Source organism: Anomaloglossus baeobatrachus, chromosome 3 (assembly GCF_048569485.1).
Source record: "Anomaloglossus baeobatrachus isolate aAnoBae1 chromosome 3, aAnoBae1.hap1, whole genome shotgun sequence".
Taxonomy (NCBI): Eukaryota; Metazoa; Chordata; class Amphibia; order Anura; family Aromobatidae; genus Anomaloglossus; species Anomaloglossus baeobatrachus.
In genome coordinates this window covers 627,185,401-627,211,468 of record NC_134355.1, presented here as the reverse complement: position 1 = coordinate 627,211,468, position 26,068 = coordinate 627,185,401, and positions in this window count along the sequence as shown.

Sequence of the window (26,068 nt, the reverse complement as noted above, 5' to 3'; positions counted from 1 at the left end):
GGCTATTGGACTTTGCTATAGTCCCACTAGTGCCAAGACATTTGCAGCGCGCATCTCCCTGCGTTGCACACTCCAACTAATTATAACTAAGCCATTATACTAGCAAACACTCAGTGTACCTAGTGGCATCCTATACGTGGCTATTGGACTTTGCTATAGTCCCACTAGTGCCAAGACATTTGCAGCACGTCTGCCTGCGTTGCACACTCCAACTAATTATAACTAAGCCATTATACTAGCAAACACTCAGTGTACCTAGTGGCATCCTATACGTGGCTATTGGACTTTGCTATAGTCCCACTAGTGCCAAGACATTTGCAGCGCGCATCTGCCTGCGTTGCACACTCCAACTAATTATAACTAAGCCATTATACTAGCAAACACTCAGTGTACCTAGTGGCATCCTATACGTGGCTATTGGACTTTGCTATAGTCCCACTAGTGCCAAGACATTTGCAGCGCGCATCTGCCTGCGTTGCACACTCCAACTAATTATAACTAAGCCATTATACTAGCAAACACTCAGTGTACCTAGTGGCATCCTATACGTGGCTATTGGACTTTGCTATAGTCCCACTAGTGCCAAGACATTTGCAGCACGTCTGCCTGCGTTGCACACTCCAACTAATTATAACTAAGCCATTATACTAGCAAACACTCAGTGTACCTAGTGGCATCCTATACGTGGCTATTGGACTTTGCTATAGTCCCACTAGTGCCAAGACATTTGCAGCGCGCATCTGCCTGCGTTGCACACTCCAACTAATTATAACTAAGCCATTATACTAGCAAACACTCAGTGTACCTAGTGGCATCCTATACGTGGCTATTGGACTTTGCTATAGTCCCACTAGTGCCAAGACATTTGCAGCACGTCTGCCTGCGTTGCACACTCCAACTAATTATAACTAAGCCATTATACTAGCAAACACTCAGTGTACCTAGTGGCATCCTATACGTGGCTATTGGACTTTGCTATAGTCCCACTAGTGCCAAGACATTTGCAGCGCGCATCTGCCTGCGTTGCACACTCCAACTAATTATAACTAAGCCATTATACTAGCAAACACTCAGTGTACCTAGTGGCATGCTATACGTGGCTATTGGACTTTGCTATAGTCCCACTAGTGCCAAGACATTTGCAGCGCGCATCTCCCTGCGTTGCACACTCCAACTAATTATAACTAAGCCATTATACTAACAAACACTCAGTGTACCTAGTGGCATCCTATACGTGGCTATTGGACTTTGCTATAGTCCCACTAGTGCCAAGACATTTGCAGCGCGCATCTCCCTGCGTTGCACACTCCAACTAATTATAACTAAGCCATTATACTAGCAAACACTCAGTGTACCTAGTGGCATCCTATACGTGGCTATTGGACTTTGCTATAGTCCCACTAGTGCCAAGACATTTGCAGCACGTCTGCCTGCGTTGCACACTCCAACTAATTATAACTAAGTTGCATTGTCAGGGATATTTATTCTTTATTATTCTGCTGTTAATAAAGCTAGACCACCACTGCAATCTTCACCACCTCTCAATTTTTACTACCACATTTTCAGTCCACAATCTTGTCGCAATCAACATGAGTGGCAAAATGACAGATGCTGGTGGAAAGGGGAAGAGGCGTGGTGGAAAAGGCAAAAAAGGTTTTGTCCGTGGGGAAGGTGGCAAAGCTCCATTATCATCTGCTGAAGATAGACCATCTACCAGCAAAAGTAAGATGTCTACTACTTACCGTGGACAATCCGATGTGCTCCCTTTTTTACGGACACGAACAACAGGAAGAAAGGTAGATGATGGGCAAAAAAGGAAAATGCTTGAATGGATCTCAAGTGGTCCAACAAGTGCCCTCTCAGCCACTTCAAGTACCGCATCCAAAAAACACCAGTCCTCTGAGTTGTCATCCCAATCACACTTGATTTCTCCCAGCTCTGAAGTCTCCATCAGCCCTGCACAGTATGGTGGACCTGAGATGGCTGATTCTGCAGAGCTGTTCAGTCACACTATAGCCTGGGAATCAGAGGTCTGCTCCCAAGCTACAGTGAGTACAGAACAGGAAATGGTCTGCAGTGATGCCCAGAACCTTTGTGACTCTGATTCAGGCCGTGAGGACCAAGTTTCTGAGCATAATGTTGACCCTTTGTCACAAACTGTAACACCTGTGGTTATAGACAATGAGGAACATACTGATGAAGATGAGACGCAGATACCCGATTGGGATGACAACTTAAATATTCGGTCAGGGCAAGAAGAGGCTCGGTCTGAGGGGGAGGGGAGTGCAAACACAACAATTGATGATGACGTTCTAGATCCCACCTACTGTCAACCCCCAGTCAGGCACTCGAGGAGGTCAACAGAGGCGGTGGAGGAGGATGCAACCGACGACGAAGTTACCTTGCGCCTTCCTGGACAGAGTCGGAGCACTGGTAGCACATCTACAACTGCATCCTCAGCCACCACTCTGCCTATGAGCATTATTCGGGGTGGATCAACAGGTCGCATGGCCTCTAAGCCTTGCCTAGCCTGGTCCTTTTTTGACATCGAAAAAGATCGCCCAACTCATGTGATATGTAACATTTGTCATGATTCTCTTAGTAGAGGTCAAAACCTCAGCAGTTTGACAACTTCTTCCATGAATCGTCACATGAATAAATATCATAAGTCCCGGTGGGAAGCTCACTGTTACGGGGGGACCGGCAGATTAGGACCAACGGGTATATATCCTAATCGCCAGTCGGGGCCCACCGTGCTCCAGATGACAATGGAGCTGCTGGCACCTGAGGGTTAGGCGGAGACTATAGAGCTGGATGGCTCTGAGATAACCCAGGAACTCTGGGAACCGGTCACGTGTGTTGGGACACGTCAGACCGGACGACAACCCGATTAGCGTTTTGGTGCACCTAGCGCTACACCAACCACGTGTGCAGGAAACACGTCAGGCCGGGTGGTAACCAGGTAGCGTTGACCGGAAGACCGCCACGAAAGCGCCCTGTCGGCCACGTGTGTAGGACACGTCAGGCCGAGCGGTCCTCCGATTAGCGTTTCTGGCCACCTCTCGACTGGCCACGTGTGTGTAGGACACGTCAGGCCAGATGGGTACACCAGTAGCGTTGACCGGGAAGCCGAGGAAAATAAGGAACACCCTGTTAACTCCACAGGGGTCCTGGAGTACGCTGTCCGTGCGCGTAGGGGGCACAACCGGACAGGTGGCGCAGCAGGTGCGTTGTCCGTGTGCGTAGGGGCACAATCGGACAGGTGGCGCAGCAGGTGCGTTGTCCGTGTGCGTAGGGGGCACAATCGGACAGGAAGCACAGCAGCCGCAGCCCAGTTAACGCCACTGGGCTGCTATAGCAAGACTGGAATGGCAGGAGGGAAGCACGGCGTCTGACCCTGATGTGCCGAGCCACGAATCTTGGCGTGACAGGCACCGTTCGCCTAACCCTACCTACCGCTTCCCAACATAGGCTTATGCCACAATGAGGCTCTAACATGGAGGTGTGCTCTGACTGAGCAAAAGTGAAGACTGCGCACCTCCATGTTGTCTCCAGCCCCTTTTATAACCTGGGTCCGCCCCAAACCCAGGGTGGAACCACCAAGGTCCAATAGCAGAGTGCCATGTCATCAGTGACGTCACATGCGACCTATCTGGAACCGCCACGTCATTGATGACCTCATGGCAGCCACGCCCCAAACACTTCACCAGTCATCGTCTGACGACCAATACTGAGGTGCCAGATCATAGGGGCGGGCCTCTGTGAGCCAGTCCGGAGTTGCCACGTCATCAGGACACCTGACACCCTCTGCCCTATCAGGACCTGCCACCTCACGGACATGCTCAGTGAGGTCCTTACCGGACCTAGCCTCTGATGCACTAAGTGCCTGAACATGCTCAGTAACCTGAGCCACAGGCTTAGAAAGCAGACTATCAGTTTGAGCATGCTCAGTAGCCTGAACTGGGGACTTAGTCTCAGACATAACACAAACAGGCTGAGCATGCTCACTAGGCAAAACACCGGGCTTAAACTCTGGCTGGGGTAAATCGGCGCACGCATGCACACTAGCCGCCTCTCCACACTTAGACGTGGTGGAAGGAACAGCCAACTGGACCACCCGAGGCACGGCCAAGAACGGCAGCCGGCGCCTGGGCGCAACAGGAACCGCAGAAGGCTGCTTGCGGCTATGGCGGCGCCGGTTCGTAACACTCACCGTGCTGCAATGCGGCCTAGCGGAGCGAACCATCCACCGCCCGCCCCTTCCAGTGCATCCGCGCGCTCTTCATCTTCTAGGACTGTGGGGACAGCTGTCACACCTGTTTTTCCACGCAAAACTTCCACCACTGTAACCGCAACAGGCAGTTTGCTTGGTAGGTCGTCAGTTGGTTTGGAAGGGGAAACAAGTGAGTGTGTACAGCTCTCTCAGACATCGATAGCACCAACGTTGGATCAAGGCAACATCATGTCTCCGCCTGCACTTTCCCCACAAACCTGCATTTTTCCAGGGACATCCTACTCAACACCGTCTACACACAGCAGCCAGATCTCTGTCCCTCAGATGTGGTCAAATAAAAGGCCACTTCCTCCGACCCATGACAAAGCTAAGAGGTTGACTCTATCCCTCTGTAAGCTGTTGGCTACCGAAATGCTGCCTTTCCGCCTAGTGGACACACAGGATTTTAGAGACCTTATGTCTGTCGCTGTGCCCCAGTACCAGATGCCTAGTCGCCACTACTTCTCTAAGAAAGGTGTGCCCGCGCTACACCAGCATGTCGCACACAACATCACCGCTTCCTTGAGAAACTCTGTGTGTGAACGGGTGCATTTCACCACCGATACTTGGACCAGTAAGCATGGACAGGGATGTTACATGTCGCTGACTGGGCACTGGGTAACTATGGTGATAGATGGTGAAGGGTCTGCTGCACAAGTCTTGCCGTCCCCACGACTTGTGTGTCAATCCTCTGTCTGTCCAAGTTCCGCCACAGCTTCTGCATCCTCCACCTCATCTGGGTCCTCCACCTCCGCCCCAAGCCTGCCTGGTCAGGCCACCAGCGTTCTCACTGCGCAGAAGGAATCACGCAGCCCTCATTACTATGCTGGCAGCAGAGCGCAACGGCATCAGGCGGTCTTTAGCTTGACATGTCTTGGGAATAAGAGTCACACAGCTGAGGAGTTGTGGTCAGCTCTGCGGTCCGAGTTTAATAAATGGTTGTCTCCACTCAAACTGCAGCCTGGTAAGGCCGTGTGCGACAATGCTGCAAACCTGGGTGCGGCACTTCGCCAGGGCAAGGTGACACACGTACCTTGTATGGCTCACGTGTTGAACCTTGTCGTCCAGCAATTTTTAACACACTATCCCGGCCTAGATGGCCTTCTGAACAGGGCACGAAAACTGTCAGCTCACTTCCGCCGTTCAAGCGCCGCAGCAGAGCGACTTGCATCGCTCCAGAAGTCTTTCGGCCTGCCGGTTCATCGCCTGAAATGCGATGTGGCGACACGCTGGAATTCAACTCTCCACATGTTACAGCGACTGTGGCAGCACCGCAGAGCCCTGGTGCAATACGTCATGACGTATAGCCTGGGCCAACGAGATGCAGAGGTGGGGCAGATCACCCTGATGGAGTGGTCTCAGATCAAGGACCTATGCACCCTTCTGCACAGTTTCGACATGGCGACGAATATGTTTAGCTCTGACAATGCCATTATCAGCATGACGATTCCAGTCATTTACATGCTGGAGCACACGCTAAACACTATTCGGAGTCAGGGGGTGGGACAACATGAAGGGGAGGAACTACAGGAGGATTCATATGCGCAAGGGACAACAACATCACCAAGGTCCAGACGTTCATCATCACCAACGCAGCAGGCATGGGACCATGGGGGACAGGGATCGACAAGGGCGCATAGTAGCAGGCGAAATGTTGAGCAAGGTGCAGGAGAACATGAAGAAATGGAGGACGAACTGTCCATGGACATGGAAGACTCAGCGGATGAGGGAGACCTTGGTCAAATTTCAGTTGAAAGAGGTTGGGGGGAGATGTCAGAGGAAGAAAGAACGGGTAGCACCTCTATGCCACAAACACAGCGTGGACTTGGTCCGCATGGCTGCGCAAGACACATGAGTGCCTTTTTGTTGCACTACCTCCAACATGACAGTCGTATTGTCAAAATTAGAAGTGATGATGACTACTGGATTGCCACACTATTAGATCCCCGGTACAAGTCCAAATTTTGTGACATAATTCCAGCCATAGAAAGGGACGCACGTATGCAGGAGTATCAGCAGAAGCTGTTACTCGATCTTAGCTCGGCTTTTCCACCAAACAACCGTGCAGGTGCAGGGAGGGAATCTCCCAGTTGTAACTTGACAAACATGGGACGGTCTCGTCATCTTCAACAGTCTACCCGTACCAGTAGGACCGTATCTGGTGCCGGTAACAGCAATTTTATGGAATCTTTTCATAATTTTTTTAGACCCTCTTTTGCAAGGCCACCAGAGACAACAAGTCTGACACATAGTCAACGGCTGGAGAGGATGATACAGGAGTATCTCCAAATGAACATCGATGCCATGACTGTGCAACTGGAGCCTTGCTCCTTTTGGGCTTCAAACCTAGAAAAATGGCCAGAGCTCGCAACTTACGCCTTGGAGATTTTGTCGTGTCCAGCTGCCAGCGTTGTCTCTGAACGTGTATTCAGTGCTGCTGGGTGTGTGCTGACAGATAAGCGCACGCGTCTGTCCAGTGACAATGTGGACAGACTGACGTTCATCAAAATGAACAAGTCATGGATCCAGAAGGAATTTACTACCCCTGTGTCATCCTGGGGAGAGTAAATGCTTGTTGATTTGGAATGTGCTTGATGCAAATCAAAATATCCTGTTTGCAACTAGGGCACAAGTGCTGCCACTGATAAGGTGTCTGTGTGGGGCCCAATTTTTGGAAAAAAGGGAGACTCCGCTTGGAGTAACCCTTGCTTGCTGTGTTTTTAAAAGAAGCCAAGATGAACAGAGCTGGGATCAGGAAAGACTTTGCTACCTACCCCGGTGTCATCCTGGGGACGGATAAGAATGGCGTATTTTGGAATGTGCTTGATGCAAATCAAAACATCCTGTTTGCAACTAGGGCCCAAGTGCTGCCACTGATGGGGTGGGTGTCTGTGTGGCCCAATTTTTGGAAAAAAGGGAGACTCCGCTTGGAGTAACCCTTGCTTGCTGTGTTTTTAAAAGAAGCCAAGATGAACAGAGCTGGGATCAGGAAAGACTTTGCTACCTACCCCGGTGTCATCCTGGGGACGGATAAGAATGGCGTATTTTGGAATGTGCTTGATGCAAATCTAGCTGTGAAGTGTACAACTAGGGCACAAGTGCTGCCACTGAATGGGTGGGTGTGTGTGGGGCACAATTTTTGGAAAAAAAGGGAGACTCCGCTTGGAGTAACCCTTGCTTGCTGTGTTTTTAAAAGAAGCCAAGATGAACAGAGCTGGGATCAGGAAAGACTTTGCTACCTACCCCGGTGTCATGCTGGGGACGGTTAATTATGGCGTATTTTTGAATGTGCTTGATGCAAATCTAGCTGTGAAGTGTACAACTAGGGCACAAGTGCTGCCACTGAATGGGTGCGTGTGTGTGGGGCACAATTTTTGGAAAAAAAGGGAGACTCCGCTTGGAGTAACCCTTGCTTGCTGTGTTTTTAAAAGAAGCCAAGATGAACAGAGCTGGGATCAGGAAAGACTTTGCTACCTACCCCGGTGTCATCCTGGGGACGGATAAGAATGGCGTATTTTTGAATGTGCTTGCTGCAAATCTAGCTGTGAATTGTACAACTGGGGCCCAACTGCTGCCACTGAATGGGTGGGTGGGTGTGGGGCCCAATTTTTGGAAAAAAAGGGAGACTATGCTTGGAGTCACCTTGCGGTGTTTTACATGATTTTAGAATGGCGTGCCATGCCTATATCTGTGTGTCCTCCTCTTTTTCCTTGTCCAGCTGTTTTGTTTTCGCATGAGTATATGTCCTTGTCACTTTCCAATGTGTTTGAGTTGTTTGTCACCTTTTGGACACCTTTGAGGGTGTTTTCTAGGTGTTTTACTGTGTTTGTGATTGCCTGCCATTGTTTCCTATTGGCTCGAGTTCGGTTCGTCGAACGTTCGACGAGCCGAACTCGAACGGGAGGTCCGTTCGGCGAACCGACCTCGAGCCGAACCGGGACCGGTTCGCTCATCTCTACTTCTAAGGTGTCCAAAAGGTGACAAACAACTCAGAAGACACCACAAACACATGGAAAAGGGACAAGTATATATACTCTTGCTGAAAGAAAAGAGCTGGATGAGTAAAAGGAGGAGAAGACACAGATATAGGCATGTCATGCGCTTCTAAAATCATGTAAAACACAGCAAGGGGACTCCAACCAGAGTCTCCATTTTTTCAAAAAATTGGGCCACAGACACCACTTAAGTGGCATCAATTGTCCCACAGCTGCAAACTTAAGATGTTGATTTAAAGGAAGCACAATCAAAAATCCACAAGCCTTTACTCTCCCCAGGATGACACAGGGGTAGAAAAGTCCTTGCGGATCCATGACTTGTTCATCTTGATGAACGATCATCTATAACACAGCAAGGGGACTCCAACCAGAGTCTCCATTTCTTCAAAATTGGGCCACGGACACCACTTCAGTGGCATCAATTGTCCCACAGCTGGAAACTTAACATGTTGATTTGCATGAAGCACAATCAAAAATCCTCAAGCCTTTACTCTCCCCAGAATGACACCGGGGTAGAAAAGTCCTTGCGGATCCATGACTTGTTCATCTTGATGAACGTTAGTCTGTCTACATTGTCACTGGACAGACGCGTGCGCTTATCTGTCACCACACACCCAGCAGCACTGAAGACACGTTCAGAGAGAACGCTGGCTGCGGGACATGACAAGATCTCCAAGGCGTAAGTGGCGAGCTCAGGCCATTTTTCCAGATTGGAAGCCCAAAATGAGCAAGGCTCCAGTTGCAGAATCATGATGTGACACCCTGGACCAGCCAGGTAGTCACAGATACAGCCCCGCTCAACACCAGTCCCTCACTAGGTAACACCAGCCAAACATTAAAACCCTAGTCACATCCCTCAGGGTTTGATGGACACACCATGGGGCGGAGCCAGGCGGTTGGCACGCCCACTGAGGAGTTCAGAGAGCCTGAGGCAGGGAACACAAGACAGTTGAGTTTAGGAGATTGTTTTGAGAGTTCAGTGGAGGAGGTCAGGCCTGTGTGACAGGCCTGCAGCAGACTGACAGATGCCAGGGTAGGAGCCCGGGCAACTTTGGCTGGGAGGCAGATGGAGGCCTCTGCCTGCAGGAGCCGGGAAGACGGCTCGGTGGAACTGAGGTGGACCGGGACAGGGTAGTGGCCCGCCGGTACCGACCCGGGGAACCGTCTGAAAACCGGAGCACAAAGGGGGGTACTCAGACCCTGAAGCTAGGTTGCTACTGGGGGCTAGCTAATTAACTGATTGCAGCCAGGACTATAGGTCCTTTTCCACCCAAAGTCCCGACTGAAGACAACAGCCCAACGACGGGGATAGAAAGCCACCGCCATGGCAAAGAGATCCCACGGGCCAGCGTCTGCGGGCAAAAGGCTCTTCTGACATCTACAAGCCGGGGAGCGGACTCCTGTATTGCAAGTTCAGGTAGTCCATCATAACAAACTGGTGCAGGAGAAAGGCAGAGACCACCAACCAGGTGGGGGACCAGACTGCAGCCAGCTGCGGGCACCTACCACCATCACCTTGGTTTACCAGAGATATGTGTGTGTCTCTAATCGTGAGTACACCAGTGCCCTCTGGCTGCCCATCTCCCTGCACCTCCCAACAACTCCACCAACGGGTCCTGGGGCTACCATCCCTACCCACGGAGGGGTTAACAACTTGCTGCGCAACATCTCCCCCGGGTGCCCCGTAAACCGCAGCGGTGGTGTCCACCTTCACCACATCCCGTGGGTGGCGTAACGAACTTAACCACGGCTCCGGCCGTACACCTATGCCCCCTAAACCGCCAGCCCCTTTCAGATTGAAGTGACCACAGGGCCCCCGGGTCCCGAAGTGCTCGAGCCCCCCACCAGCAAGCCCGGATCCGAGCAGCTTGGCTACGACCGAGCACGGGGCGGTACACATCGACTCTTCTGGCGTCACGAACAGGATTCTTACCCATTCACTTACCTAGTGAAGTGCTCCTTGTATGGACAGTCAGTGGTGATCCGTTGTAAAATTTTCAAGATCCGCCATCTTGCCGCCATCTTTTGGCGCGTAAATTCCCGCCAGAGTCGTCATCCCCGCAAAAAAAGCGCGAAAGCTGAAGCCCCGCCCCCTGGGAACACGGCCGTAAAGAAAAGCCGGAAGTCACAAAATGAAACTTACCGGCCGGAGAGAGGAGTGCCGCAAAAAGACCAAGGGGGAGCGGATGGGAGATGTCGGCGTTCAGGGAGGAGAGCGGCGCGGTGCCCGCCACCAGAGTGGCGGGCCTCAGCAGTGGCAGCAGTGGAGTGGCTTTTGATGCGGAGGACCGCAGCCCTAACCAGCTACCTGCGGGAACTGCTGCCTGGCTGGAGCAAGAGCTGGCGCGATTCTGCGTCCGGGTAAGAGCACAAATGCTGCAGCAGGTGCTCGACTGAAAGGCGGAAGTCCGGAGGATGGTTGCCGTGGTGTGGGCCCGTGAACAGAGGGCTGCCTCAGCCGTGCCACGCCAGGATAAAGCCACGCAGACCCCCATATCATTCCCTATCAGCTGGGAACTGGAGCCTGCCAGCACCGTAACAAGTGAAGCCTGCGTAGCACATCTCCTGGAGGAAGCGGTGCCGTCCACGCTACCACCGCCACCGTTCCCATTGGAGGTTCACAACCCGGGGATGTATTGCACCTGGAAGAGGGGCCCAGTGTCCCGGTCGACATTGGTGCAGTACGGTCCCCTGCAATGGTAGCCGCACCTGTAAGTTAACCCCCGAAGTTAAAAGTTAAAGTTGAAAAGTTTTAAAGAACCTGCTCCTGATATAATGACTCTGTCCCTTTGTTGAACGGCTCCGAGTTCCCCGGGAGACGCCACCCCACACACAGGGTGGAAGGGAAGAGGATCTTGCCTGACTTGTTGAACGCCGCTGTGGTTGGAGCCTCAGTGGGCTCCATCTGGGATCGGAGCCCTGGTGGAGGACGACAAGATGAGTTGGAGTGAGAACAGTTCCCGTTGATAGAGCCGGTCTGGAGGAGTAACCGTACCCACGCTGCAGGCAGTGGAAGATGGGGTCTTTATGGACAGTGTCGCCCATGGGTGATGGTGGCATTGGGGACCCTTGCTGCCCTGTGGTGGACTGAGGGAAAGTTGCCAAGGAAGCTGCGCCGGCAGCGAAGTTAAGTGTTTTAAATAGTTCCCGGACCACCCTTTCAGGTCCTACAGTCTCCGGAGAGGCTAGTTGGGGGATGAGCCTACTGGATGTTGTAGGCCGAGGTCCCGTCACCATGCAGCCCGGAGACAACCCTTCGGGTCAGGGGTCCACTAGACGTGGGGCCTCTGAGAGACTGCCGGGTAAGGAACTTATTATCCGGCCCATTTGGGCAACACCCGGACCTGAACCCGTTTCCTGGACTGGGGAAAAGGGGTGCTGACCTGTTTTTAGAGGCAGCATCAAGGGTTAGGTTTGCTTGGGTGGGCAAAATGGAAAGGACCTGGTCCCGTCCCGTTCCCGGTTAATAAAAATGTTCCGCAACATTTAAGAAACATGCCTCCCACAAGGGAAGAAACCAGAAGTATGCTTGATTGTAAATACTGGTATTATAATTGTACATATGTTATCTTTTATCTTTTTCAGTTCAGAAAAATAAACGGTGGTGGTCGTACAGCCCGCAGACGGTCTGTGGTTAACCAAGTGGGAGTGTGACGCCCTGGACCAGCCAGGTAGTCACAGATAGAGCCCCGCACAACACCAGTCCCTCACTAGGTAACACCAGCCAAACATTAAAACCCTAGTCACCTCCCTCAGGGCTTGATGGACACACCAGGGGGGCGGAGCCAGGCGGTTGGCATGCCGACCGAGGAGTTCAGAGAGCCTGAGGCACGAAACACAAGACAGTTGAGTTTAGGAGTTTGTTTTGAGAGTTCAGTGGAGGAGGTCAGGCCTAGGTAGGAGCCCGGGCACCTTTGGCTAGGAGGCAGATGGAGGCCTCTGCCTGCAGGAGTCGGGAAGATGGCTCGGTGGAACCGAGGTGGACCGGGAAAGGGTAGTGGCTCACCGGTACCGACCCGGGGAACCGACTGGAAACCAGAGCACAAAGAGGGGTACTCAGAACCTGCAGCTAGGTCCAGAAGCTACTGGGGGCTAGCTAATTAACTGATTGCAGTCAGGACTATAGGTCCTTTCCCACCCAAAGTCCCGACTGAAGACAACAGCCCAACGACGGGGATAGAAAGCCACCGCCATGGCAAAGAGATCCCACGGGCCAGCGTCTGCGGGCAAAAGGCTCTTCTGACATCTACAAGCCGGGGAGCGGACTCCTGTATTGCAAGTTCAGGTAGTCCATCATAACAAACTGGTGCAGGAGAAAGGCAGAGACCACCAACCAGGTGGGGGACCAGACTGCAGCCAGCTGCGGGCACCTACCACCATCACCTTGGTTTACCAGAGATATGTGTGTGTCTCTAATCGTGAGTACACCAGTGCCCTCTGGCTGCCCATCTCCCTGCACCTCCCAACAACTACTCCACCAACGGGTCCTGGGCAAACCATCCCTACCCACGGAGGGGTTAACAACTTGCTGTGCAACATCTCCCTCGGGTGTCCCGTAAACCGCAGCGGTGGTGTCCACCTTCAGCACATCCCGTGGGTGGCATCACGAACTTAATCACGGCTCCGGCAGTACACCTATGTCCCCTAAACCGCCAGCCCCTTTCAGATCAAAGTGACCACAGGCACTCAAGCCACCCACCAGCGAGCCCGGATCAGAGCGGCTCGGCTGCGGCCGAGCACTGGGCGGTACAACGGCATCGATATTCACTTGGAGATACTCCTGTATCATCCACTCCAGGCGTTGACTATGTGTCAGACATCTTGTGTCTTGTGGCCTTGCAAAGGATGGTCTAAAAAATTCATGAAACGATTCCATATAATTGCTTTTACCACAATATACGGTGTTGCTGGTACGGTTTGAGTGATGATGACTCGACAGTCCCATGGTTGGCAAGTTAGAACTGTGAGATTCACTCTGTGCACCACTGGTGTTTATTGGAAAAGCTGAGCTAAGATTGCGTAACAGCTTCTGCTTATACTCCTGCATACGTGCGTCCCTTTCAATGGCTGGAATTATTTCACCAAATTTTGACTTGTACCGGGGATCTAATGGTGTGGCAACCCAGTAGTCAGCATTACTTCGAATTCTGACAATCCGAGGGTCATGTTGTAGGTAGTGCAGCAAGAAGGCGCTCATGTGTCTTGCACATCCAGGAGGACCAAGTCCTTGCTGTGTTGGTGGCAGCGAGGTGAGACTCATGCTTCTTTCCTCTGCCCTCTCCCCCCAACCTCGCACAACAGAAATGTGATCAAGGTCTCCCTCATCTACTGAGTCTTCCATGCCCATCGCCAGTGCGTCCTCCATTTCTTCCTGGGCTCCTGCACCTTCCTCAACAGTTTGGCTGTTACCATGCGCCCTTGTTAATCCCTCTCCCCCACCGTCCCATGTCTGCTGCCTTGGTGCTGCTGACCGTCTGGACCTTGTAGATCTTGGTATCCCTTTCGCATATGAATCCTCCTGTATTTTCTCCCCTTCCTCTTGTCCCACCACCTGACTCTGAATACTGTTTACAGTTGCTCCAGCATGTAAATGACTGGAATTGTCATGCTGATAATGGCATTGTCAGCACTAAACATCTTCCTGGCATGTCGAAACTGTGCAGAAGGGTGCATAGCTCCTTGATCTGAGACCACTCCAGCACCGTAATCTGTCCCACCTCTGGATATCGTTAACCGAGGCTATACGATAACGTACTGCACCAGGGCTCGGCGGTGCTGCCACAGTTGCTGCAACATCTGGAGAGTTGAATTCCAGCGTGTCGGCACATCGCATTTCAGACGGTGAACCGGCATTCCGAAAGACTTCTGGAGCGATGCAAGTCGTTCAGCTGTGGCGTGTGAATGGCGGAAGTGAGCACATAGTGACCGTGCCCTGTGCAGAAGCCCATGTCTGCCGGGATAGTGGGTTAAAAATAGAGATGAGCGAGCCTCTGAAGGCTCGAGTTCGGTTCGGTTTGTCGAACGGAGGCCCCCTTCAAGTTCGGTTCGACGAACCGTTTGACGAACCTCTCGAACCCCATTGAAAACAATGGGAGGCAAACACAAACACATAAAAACACATTATAAATGTACACATACAGTTAATAAACATTGCCATTACACTTACAGGTCCCCGCGATGCGTCCTGCACTCTGTCTCTCGCCGCTTTTCCTTCTGATAATCGCTGCATCCTCCCGGTAACCAGCACTGATGATAGGACCTATCGTGATGTCAAAATAGCATGTGACCAGTCACGTGTCTATTATCTCATTGGCTACAGACTGGTCACATGACTATGACGTCATGCTAGGTCCTGTCAGTGCATCTCTCCGGTACGCGTTGATCGTTCCAGCATGTCCGTGTACCGGCAAAATGCTCTGACATATGGTCGACTCCCCGTTCCTGCATGTGTGCGCTCTTTACAGAGTCAGCCCACATGCAGGAACTAGCTGTCACAGCCGGTAAATAGTGGCATTGGGAATCACGTGATTGGAGCACCGTTGCTATGGTAACCCGCTTGTCAGCGATGACATCACCGCTTACAGCCTGCAGCCTCTGCTCACTCTCACTGAGTGAATAGTCTGCATGGGGAGCAGCAGCGTCTTCCTCCCATGCAGCATTGTCTGATGTAGCAGAGCTGCATGGGTTGAAGGAGAAAAAAGACAGAAGACCATGGATCGTGGAGGGGTGACAGGGAGTAATAAACATGGAGTCTCTAAGTGTGTCTGTGTATTTATTTCTATTAAAGTATTTTTCTCTGTGTGGTGCCCTTTTTTTAACCCTTTATTGGAGATTCTTAATGGCCGGGTCAAACGTGCCTGACATTAAGAATCTCTGGCTTAATACTAGCTAGTAAAACAAAGCTAGTATTAAATCATTATTACCCAGTGAGCCACCCGGCTTCAGGGCAGCTGGAAGAGTTGGATACAGTTCCAGATGATGGCGCTTCTATGAAAGCGCCATTTTCTGGTTCGGTTGCAGACTGCAATTCGCAGCAGAGGGGCCCAGAAAGCTCGGGCTAACCTGTGCTGCAGATTCCAATCCCCAGCTGCCTAGTTGTACCTGGCTGGACACAAAAATGGGGCGATGCTTATGTCGATTTTTTTTTTTTATTATTTCATGAAATTCATGAAATAAGTAAAAAAAAAGGGCTTCCCTATTTTTTTAGTTTCCAGCCGGGTACAAATAACCAGCTGGGGGTTGGGGGCAGCCGTACCTGCCTGCTGTACCTGGCTAGCAAGCATACAAAAATATGGCAAAGCCCACGTCATTTTTTCGGTGGGCAAAAAACTCCTGCATACAGTCCTGGATGGAGTATGCTGAGTTTTGTAGTTCTGCAGCTGCTGTCTGCTCTCCTGCATACACTAGTGAATGGAGCATGCTGAGCCTAGTAGTTCTGCAGCTGCTGTCTGCTCTCCTCCATACAGACAGACAGCAGCTGCAGAACTATATTGCTCAGCATACTCCATTCAGGACTGTATGCAGGAGTTTCCCCCCCAAAATATTACATGGGCTTTGCCATGTTTTTAAACAAAAAAGGATCAAACATGGATGAATAATGGTATGTAAAGGGCCACTCAGGATTAAGTTATGCAAGAAAAAGGAGGTTCTGAGTTTTAGTTGGCCATGCATAGTAAAAGAATAAGAAGTGCAACTATAATAATACAAAATATTTATTTAGAAAAATATATAACATGAAGCACTTTCATTTTACATAAGACCTTAATAAATACAGATAGGTGAATGAGAATACAGAGTCAGATAATCCCTGTTAAGGGCCTCAGCAGCATCAAATAGAAGGGTATATCTCATATCCCCCTGCATGTGGTCTATAACCCAAGTCATGCATAAGGATCTCCACAAGAAGACCCAAAGAGAATTCCAAGTGGAGAAGAAAGAAGATCCAGCCCTACATAGAGGGACCAAGCTTACCCATATGGCACAGCCCCCCGAGGAAGCATTGCGAAACGCGTCGGGGCTTTCCTCTTTCCCCACAGGACCTTTTGCAGCGGCGACACTTGTACTTTACATATGGGTAAGCTTGGTCCCTCTATGTAGGGCTGGATCTTCTTTCTTCTCCACTTGGAATTCTCTTTGGGTCTTCTTGTGGAGATCCTTATGCATGACTTGGGTTATAGACCACATGCAAGGGGATATGAGATATACCCTTCTATTTTATGCTGCTGAGGCCCTTAACAGGGATTATCTGACTCTGTATTCTCATTCACCTATCTGTATTTATTAAGGTCTTATGTAAAATGAAAGTGCTTCATGTTTTATATTTTTCTAAATAAATATTTTGCATTATTATAGTTGCACTTCTTATTCTTTTACTATGCATGGCCAACTAAAACTCAGAACCTCCTTTTTTTTGCCATGTTTTTGTATGCTAGCCGGGTACAGCAGTCAGCTACGGGCTGCCCCCGACCCCCAGCTACCTATTTGTACCCAGGAGAGAACCAAAAATATAGGGAAGCCCATTTTTTTTTTAATTATTTCATGAATTTCATGAAATAATTAAAAGAAAATGACGTGGGCTTTGCCCAATTTTTGTATCCAGCCAGGTACAACTAGGCAGCTGGGGATTGGAATCCGCAGATCAGGGTGCCCAAGCTTTCTGGGCACCCATGCTGCGAATTGCAGTCCGCAACCGCCCCAGAAAATGGCGCTTTCATAGAAGCGCCATCTTATGGCTCTGTATCCAACTCTTTCAGCTGCCCTGGTGACGGGTGGCTCACTGGGTAATAATGGGGTTAGGGCTAGCTGTATATTATCAACTGGCCCTAAGCCCGAAATTCATGGTGTCACGCCAATATTAGACATGGCCACCATGAATTTCTAGTACAGATAGAAAAAAACACAACACACAGAAAAATAATTTTATTAGAAATAAAACACAACACAATTAGTGACTCCATCTTTATTGAAATAAAGAACCCCCCTCCGCAGTAATCCTATGTCAAGGGTCCAGCACCGTCCAATCCGGATCCAATATCATCTGATCGGTTTTCTGGAAGGCAAAACGATCAGATGATGTGTTAGGTTCTAGGGCCTGAATCACATGACACAGCAGCTGATTGTCTAAACGGCTTTTATACAATCAGATGATGCATCAGTGCAAAAAAACCCCAAAAAAAACTACCTACTTCTGTGCAGACTCCTGTCCGACAGCATCAGCTGATAGTTTAGCCGGCGGGGCGGTAAAAAGCCGGCCTCACCACTCAACTTATTGTGTCAGCTGATGCCGTCAGTTGACAGCATCAGCTGATCATCACCAGGTCTGAGAGAGAGAGAGAAGAGAGAAAAAAGAGAGAGAAGAGGGAGATAAAAAGAGAGAGAAAAGAGAGAGAGAGAGGTGAGAGAAGAGAGAGAAGAGAGAGAGAAAAGAGAGAGGAGAGAGAGAGAAAAGAGAGAGGAGAGAGAGAGAAGAGAGAGAGAAGAAAGAGGAGAGAGAGAGGAGGGAAGAGAAAAGAGAGATTGAGAAAAAGAGAGAGAGAGAAAAAGAGAGAGAGAGAAAAAGAGATAGACTGAGAGAGACTGAGAGAAACAAAGAGAGACAGAGAAAGAGAGAGCGAGACAGAGAGACTGAGAGAGACAGAGAGACTGAGAGAGAGACTGAGAGAGAGACTCAGAGACTGAGAGAGACTGAGAGAGAGAGAGAGAAAAGAGAGAGAGAGAGAAGAGAGAGAGGAGAGAGGTGAGAGGGAAAAAGAGAAAAAGAGAGACTGATAAAAAGAGAGAGAGAAAAAGAGAGAGAAAGACCGAGACTGAGAGAGACAAAGAGAGAGAGAAAGAGAGAGAGACTGATAGAGACTGAGAGACTGAGAGAGACAGAGAGAGCGAGAAAGAGAGAGAAGAGAGAGAGGAGAGAGAGAAAAGAGAGAGCAGAGAGGAGAGAGAGAGGGAAAATGAGAAAAAGAGAGACTGATAAAAAGAGAGAGATAAAAAGACAGAGAGACTGAGAGACTGAGAGACAAAGAAAAAGAGAGAGAGAGAGCAATGCAGCCTCATTCTGTGAACTGCTCCAATTTTAGAGGTGTGGCTCACACCTGATGTTCGGCTCCTCCTTTCAGTGCATAATTAAATTAAATTATAATTATAAATAAATAATTCTAATTTAAAAATAAATTATTCTTTTTATCGGGACTAGAACTCGTGACCTAATGCTTTTGAGTCGAGTGCTCTAACCATTGAGCTACTGGCTCTAATGAAAAACATGGGCAGATTTGGTAATCTTGACTTCTGCATTGCAGACTGAAGTCTCAGATTACAGCGTGGTTCAGTTCAGGTGCTATGTGGAGAAGGCACAGATCGCTCTCTGCATCTTCATGTAGCAGAGATGACAGTGTCGTGTAGATTACTTTGGACCTGGATTGTTGTTTTGGGATTAATAAAGAGGTAAATGAGGTGTTTTTTGTCTTTTATTCCAACTAAAGGATTTTTCGTTGTGTGTGTTTATTTACTTTCACTTACAGTTTAATTATGGAAGGTATCTCGGGGAGACGCCTGGCATGATTAACTCATTACTACCCCGATTGCCACCGCACCAGGGCAATTCGGGATGATATGGGTGGAGTCCCGGGACTGTCGCATCTAATAGATGCGGCAATTCCGGGCGGCTGCTGGGTGATATTGTTAGAGTGGTGGGCTCCCCATAACGTGGAGCTCCCCATCCTGACAATAACAGCTTCCAGCCGTGCGGCTTTATCCTGGCTGGTATCAAATATGGGGGAACCGCATTTTTTTTTATTATTTATTTATTTATTTTACTGCACGATATTGAACCGTCCGCCGGCGGCTGTGATTGTTTGCAGTGAGACAGCTGTCACTCATCGTGGGGGCGTGTCTGACTGCAACCAATCATGGGCGCCAGTGGGCGGGGAAAGCACGGAAAAACTAATTGAATAATGAAGTGGCAGCCATTTTCAAAAGAGGAAATGCTGCTGGAGATTTGTGACAGCCGTACAGCGAGACGTCCGTGATCGGTGAGTAGGAAAGAGAGAGGGATTGTGCTGGGGACGCAGGACGCATGCAGACAGCAATGTGTGTACATAGCCTTACTGTGAAAAGCCACGTTTTTGGTGCTTGAACCATTCTCGAACGTACAGTGCCTACAAGTAGTATTCAATCCGCTGCAGATTTAGCAGGTTTACACATTCGGAATTAACTTGGCATTGTGACATTTGGACTGTAGATCAGCCTGGAAGTGTGAAATGCACTGCAGCAAAAAAGAATGTTATTTCTTTTTTTATTTTTTTTTTAAATTGTGAAAAGTTTATTCAGAGGGTCATTTATTATTCAACCCCTCAAACAACAAGAATTCTGTTTGGTTCCCCTAAAGTATTAAGAAGTATTTCAGGCACAAAGAACAATGAGCTTCACATGTTTGGATTAATTATCTCTTTTTCAAGCCTTTTATGACTAAGTAAGACCCTCCCCAAACTTGTGAACAGCACTCATACTTGGTCAACATGGGAAAGACAAAGGAGCATTCCAAAACCATCAGAGACAAGATCGTGGAGGGTCACAAGGCTGGCAAGGGGTACAAAACCCTTTCCAAGGAGTTGGGCCTACCTGTCTCCACTGTTGGGAGCATCATCCGGAAGTGGAAGGCTTATGGAACTACTGTTAGGCTTCCACGGCCTGGACAGCCTTTGAAAGTTTCCACCCGTGCCGAGGCCATGCTTGTCCGAAGAGTCAAGGCTAACCCAAGAACAACAAGGAAGGAGCTCCTGGAAGATCTCATGGCAGTGGGGACATTGGTTTCAGTCAATACCATAAGTAACGTACTCCACCGCAATGGTCTCCGTTCCAGATGAGCCCGTAAGGTACCTTTACTTTCAAAGCGTCATGTCAAGGCTCGTCTACAGTTTGCTCATGATCACTTGGAGGACTCTGAGACAGACTGGTTCAAGGTTCTCTGGTCTGATGAGACCAAGATCGAGATCTTTGGTGCCAACCACACACTTGACGTTTGGAGATTGGATGGCACTGCATACGACCCCAAGAATACCATCCCTACAGTCAAGCATGGTGGTGGCAGCATCATGCTGTGGGGCTGTTTCTCAGCCAAGGGGCCTGGCCATCTGGTCCGCATCCATGGGAAGATGGATAGCACGGCCTACCTGGAGATTTTGGCCAAGAACCTCCGCTTCTCCATCAAGGATCTTAAGATGGGTCGTCATTTCATCTTCCAACAAGACAACGACCCAAAGCACACAGCTAAGAAAACCAAGGCCTGGTTCAAGAGGGAAAAAATCAAGGTGTTGCAGTGGCCTAGTCAGTCTCCTGACCTTAACCCAATTGAAAACTTGTGGAAGGAGCTCAAGATTAAAGTCCACATGAGACACCCAAAGAACCTAGATAACTTGGAGAAGATCTGCATGGAGGAGTGGGCCAAGATAACTCCAGAGACCTGTGCCGGCCTGATCAGGTCTTATAAAAGACGATTATTAGCTGTAATTGCAAACAAGGGTTATTCCACAAAATATTAAACCTAGGGGTTGAATAATAATTGACCCACACTTTTATGTTGAAAATTTATTAAAATTTAACTGAGCAACATAACTTGTTGGTTTGTAAGATTTATGCATCTGTTAATAAATCCTGCTCTTGTTTGAAGTTTGCAGGCTCTAACTTATTTGCATCTAATCAAACCTGCTAAATCTGCAGGGGGTTGAATACTACTTGTAGGCACTGTAACTGTCGAGCTTTTAGCAAAAAGCTCGAGTTCGTCGAACGTCTCGAACACCCCCCAAAATCACTCGAACATGAAATTGGCGAATCTCGAGCCTCGAACATCGCTCATCTCTAGTTAAAAATTGCTGGACAACAAGGTTCAACACGTGAGCCATACAAGGCACGTGTGTCCCATTGCCCTGTCGAAGGGCCGCACACAGGTTTGCAGCATTGGCTGCAGGTTGAGTTGAGACAACCATTGAGGAAACTTGATCTCCAGAGCTGACCACAACTCGTCAGCTGTGTGACTCACATTTCCTAGACATTTCAACTTAGATACCGCTTGATCCCGTTGAGCTCTGCTGCCAGCATAGTAAGGAGGTGTGCGGGATTCCTTGTGCACAGTTATAACGCAGGTGGCCTGACCATACAGGGCGGAGGTGGAGGACCCAGACGAGGTGGAAGAGGCAGAAGCAGTTGAGGAACCTCTACATACAGAGTATTGATGCACAACTCGTGGGGATGGCAAGACTTGTACAGCAGACCGTTCTCCATCTCTCACCGTAGTTACCCAGTGCCCAGTCAGCGACATGTAACGCCGCTGTCCATGCTTACTGGTCCAAGTATCTGTGGTGAAATGCACCATCACACACAGAGTTTCTCACGGAAGCGGTGATGTTGTGTGTGACATGCTGGTGTAGCGCAGGCACACCTTTCTTGGAGAAGTAGTGGCAACTGGGCATCTGGTACTGGGGCACTGCGGCGGACGTAAGGTCTCGAAAATCCTGTGTGTCCACCAGGTGGAAAGGCAGCATTTCTGTAGCCAACAGCTTGCAGACACTGAAAGTCAACTTCTTAGCTTTGTCATGGCTAGGAGGAAATGGTCTTTTTCCACATCTGAGGGACCGAGGGTTGGCTGCTGTGCTGAGACAGCGTTGAGTAGGGTGTTCCTGGAAAACTGCTGGTCTGTGAGGAAAGTGCAGGTGGAGACATCCAAAGGTGGTGCTTTCGATGTCTGAGAGAGCTCAATACCAGCAGCTGTTTCCACTTCCAAAACAACTGACGACCTGCCAATCACACTGCATGTTCATAGTATCATAGTATCATAGTTTTTAAGGTTGAAGGGAGACTCTAAGGCGGGCTTTGCACGTTGCAACATCGGTAACAATGTGTTACCGATGCTGCAGCGATAGTCCCGCCCCCGTCGCACGTTCGATATATAGTGAAAGCTGCCGTAGCGATTATTATCGCTATGGCAGCTTTACACGCACATACCTGCCGTGCGACGTCCCTCTGGCCGGCGACCCGCCTCCTTCCTTAGGGGGCGGGTCGTGCGGCGTCACAGTGACGTCACACGGCAGGCGGCCAATTGAAGTGGAGGGGCGGAGATGAGCAGGATGTAAACATCCCGCCCACCTCCGTCCTTCTCATTGCAGCCCGGAGGAAGTTAGGTGATGATCCTCGCTCCTGCGGCTTCATACACAGCAATGTGTGCGGCCGCAGGAACGAGGAACTACATCGTACCTGTCGCTCCCCCGGCATTATGGAAATGTCGGAGGCTGCAGCAATGATACGATAACGACGCTTTTGCGCTCGTTCATCGTATCATCTAGGATTTACACACTACGACATCGCAAGTGACGCCGGATGTGCGTCACTTTCGATTTGACCCCATCGACATCGCACCTGCGATGTCGTAGTGTGCAAAGCCGCCCTTAGTCCATCTAGTTTAACCCGTAGCCTTACATGTTGATCCAGAGGAAGGAAAAAAAAACTCCAATGTGGCAAACAAGTTCCAATGGGGAAAAAATTTCCTTCCTGACTCCACATCCGGCAATCAGACTAGTTCCCTGGATCAATACCCTGTCATAAAATCTAATATACATAACTGGTAATATTAAATTTTTCAAGAAAGGCATCCAGGCTCTGCTTAAATGTTAGTAGTGAATCACTCATTACAACATCATGCGGCAGAGAGTTCCATAGTCTCACTGCTCGTACAGTAAAGAATCCTCGTCTGTGATTATGATTAAACCTTCTTTCCTCAAGACGTAGTGGATGCCCCCGTGTTCCAGTCGCAGGCCTAGGTGTAAAAAGATCTTTGGAAAGGTCTCTGTACTGTCCCCTCATATATTTATACATTGTGATTAGATCCCCCCTAAGCCTTCGTTTTTCCAAACTAAATAACCCCAAGTTTAATAACCTGTCTTGGTATTGCAGCCCACCCATTCCTCTAATAATCTTGGTCGCTCTTCTCTGCACCTTCTCCAGTTCAGCTATGTCCTTCTTATATATCGGTGACCAGAATTGTACACAGTATTCTAAGTGCGGTCGCACTAGTGACTTGTACAGGGGTAGAACTATATTTTTTTCATGAACACTTATACCTCTTTTAATACATCCCATTATTTTATTAGCCCTGGCAGCAGTTGCCTGACACTGTCCACTAAAGTGAAGTTTACCATCCACCCATACACCCAAGTCTTTTTCTGTGTCTGTTTTACCCAGTGTTCTACAATTAAGTACATAATCATAAATGTTATTTCCTCTACCCAAGTGCATGACCTTACATTTATCTACATTAAACTTCAATTGCCACTTCTCAGCCCAATCCTCCAATTTACATAAATCTCCCTGTAATATAAAATTATCCTCCTCTGTATTGATTACCCTGCAAAGTTTAGTATCATCTGCAAATATTGAAATTCTACTCCGCATGCCCCCAACAAGGTCATTTATAAATATGTTGAAAAGAAGCGGGCCCAATACTGACCCCTGTGGTACCCCACTATGAACTGAGACCCAGTCCGAGTACGTACCATTAATAACCACCCTTTGTTTCCTATCACTGAGCCAGTTTTTAACCCAGTTACACATATTTTCCCCTATCCCCATTAGGGATATGTATTTATGTTGCGGGTAAATAGGTGGAAGGTCTGCATCCAAAAGCATGTATGACTGCCCTTCCCACAGTCACAGAGGATGAAGAGCACACAGATGCACTTGAAGGGGCAGACGGTGGTTAGCCCGCTCCGCTAGGCCGCATTGTAGCACAGTGAGCTTCCCACTGTGACTTATGCTTCATATCCATGTGACAGTTCATGGACGAAGTAGTCAAGCTATTGAGGTTTTTGGCCACAAAATCTTACAGATGACATTAGTTGGGAGATCCTTTGCGATGTCAAAAAAGGACCGGGCTAGGCAAGGCTTAGAGCCCATGCAACCTGTAAAGCCACCATCACTTCTGCTCAGAGGCAGAGTTGTGGCAGTTGTGGCAGTTGTTGATGTGCTTCCAGTATTCCGTCTCTGCTCAGGAAGGCGCAACCTAACCTCATCGTCAGTAGCATCCTCCTCCAACTCCTCTGCTGACCTCATCGACTGCCTGACTGTGGGTTGACAGTAAAGGGTATCTACAACCTCATCATCACCCTGTGTGTTTGCACTCCCCTCGTCCTCAGAGCCAACCTCTTCCTGCCCTGACCGAATACTTAAGTTGTCATTCCAATCAGGTATCTGAGTCTCATCGTCATCAGCATGTTCCTCATTGTCTCCACCAAGAGGAGTTACAGTTTTGGAATGAGGATCTACATTATGCTCAGCACCTTCTTCTGGGCCTGAATCTGACTCACAAAGCTTCTGGGCATCAGTGCAGATCATTTCCTTGTCTGGACTGCAGCTTTGGAGCTGACCTCTGAATCCCAGGCTATAGTGTGACTCAACAGCTCTGCAGACTCAACCATCTCTGTTACCCCATACTCTGCAGGGCGGGTGGAGACTTGAGAGTTGGTAGAAAGCAAGTGCGATTGGGGTGACAACTCAAAGGACTGGAGTCTTTGGGATGTTGAAGTTGAGGTGGTGGAGAGGCCACTTGATGGAGCACTTGAGATCCATTCAAGCATCTGCTGTTTTTGTGCCTCATCTACCTTTGGTAGCAACGGTGGTTTCCGTAACAAAGGGATCATATCAGATTGTCCACGGAAAGTAGTAGACATCTTACTTTGGTTGGAAGATGGTCTTTCTTCAGCAGATGTTACTGTTGCTTTACCACCTACCCCACGGACACAGACGTTTTTCCCTTTCCAACATGCCTGTTCCCCTTTCCACCAGCATCTGGACTTTTGCCACTCATTTTGTTTGTGAACAAATTGGATACTGTTTGTTGCAGTTAAAATTGCGTAGCAGAAATGGAGAGGTGGTGTAGAATGGAGAGGTGGTGTAGCTTTCTTGATAGCAGAGGTACGTCACTGACTATCCCAGACAATGATACTATGCCCCAAATATTTGCCTGCACCTTTTGCAGTTAAATATGCGTAGCAGAAATGGAGAGGTGGTGTAGAATGGAGAGGTGGTGTAGCTTTCTTGACAGCAGAGGTACGTCACTGACTATCCCAGACAATGATACTATCCTCCAAAGAATTGCCTGAGCTGATTTAGACAGATGCTGTGAAAAACCCTTGCACAGCGCTGGCACAGACCTGCCTAGCAAAAATGGCTGTGAACTGCTCTAATCTAGCCCTGAAAAGGGCTGAAATTAAAACTAGTCCCTACTCCCTAAACCGATGTCTCGATTGTACTTTATAGCGCCCCACAGCAGTGGGAGCGATGACTGTCACACATCCGCAGAACTGAGATAATGGCGGCGATGGGGAAAATGGCCGGGTCTTATAGGGCAAGGACATGTGACATGCACAGCCAATGAAAGCCCTTGCTTGTCTGGCAAAAATCCACTTTGCTGTGTGTGTGTCTGTGATTGGCTGACAGTCTGGCCCGCCCCACTGGACGCGCGGTTAGGAACAAAAAAAAAAGATCGCCGTTCTTTCAGCACTCAGCAGCACTGATCTAAACCCCGTCCCCCCGCACACTATACGCTGAATTTTGATAATATCATTAGTAACAGTGTCTGACAGTATTAAGGTGAAAAGCCAGCTAGTAACTAGCTACACTTTTGGTGATTGAACCGTTATCGAATGGTAATTCGACCGGTCGAATGTTAAGCAACTCGTTCGAGTTTATCGAACGACTCGAACACCGCCCAAAACAACTCGAATTTGAAATTGGCGAATAGTTCGCTTCGAACATCGCT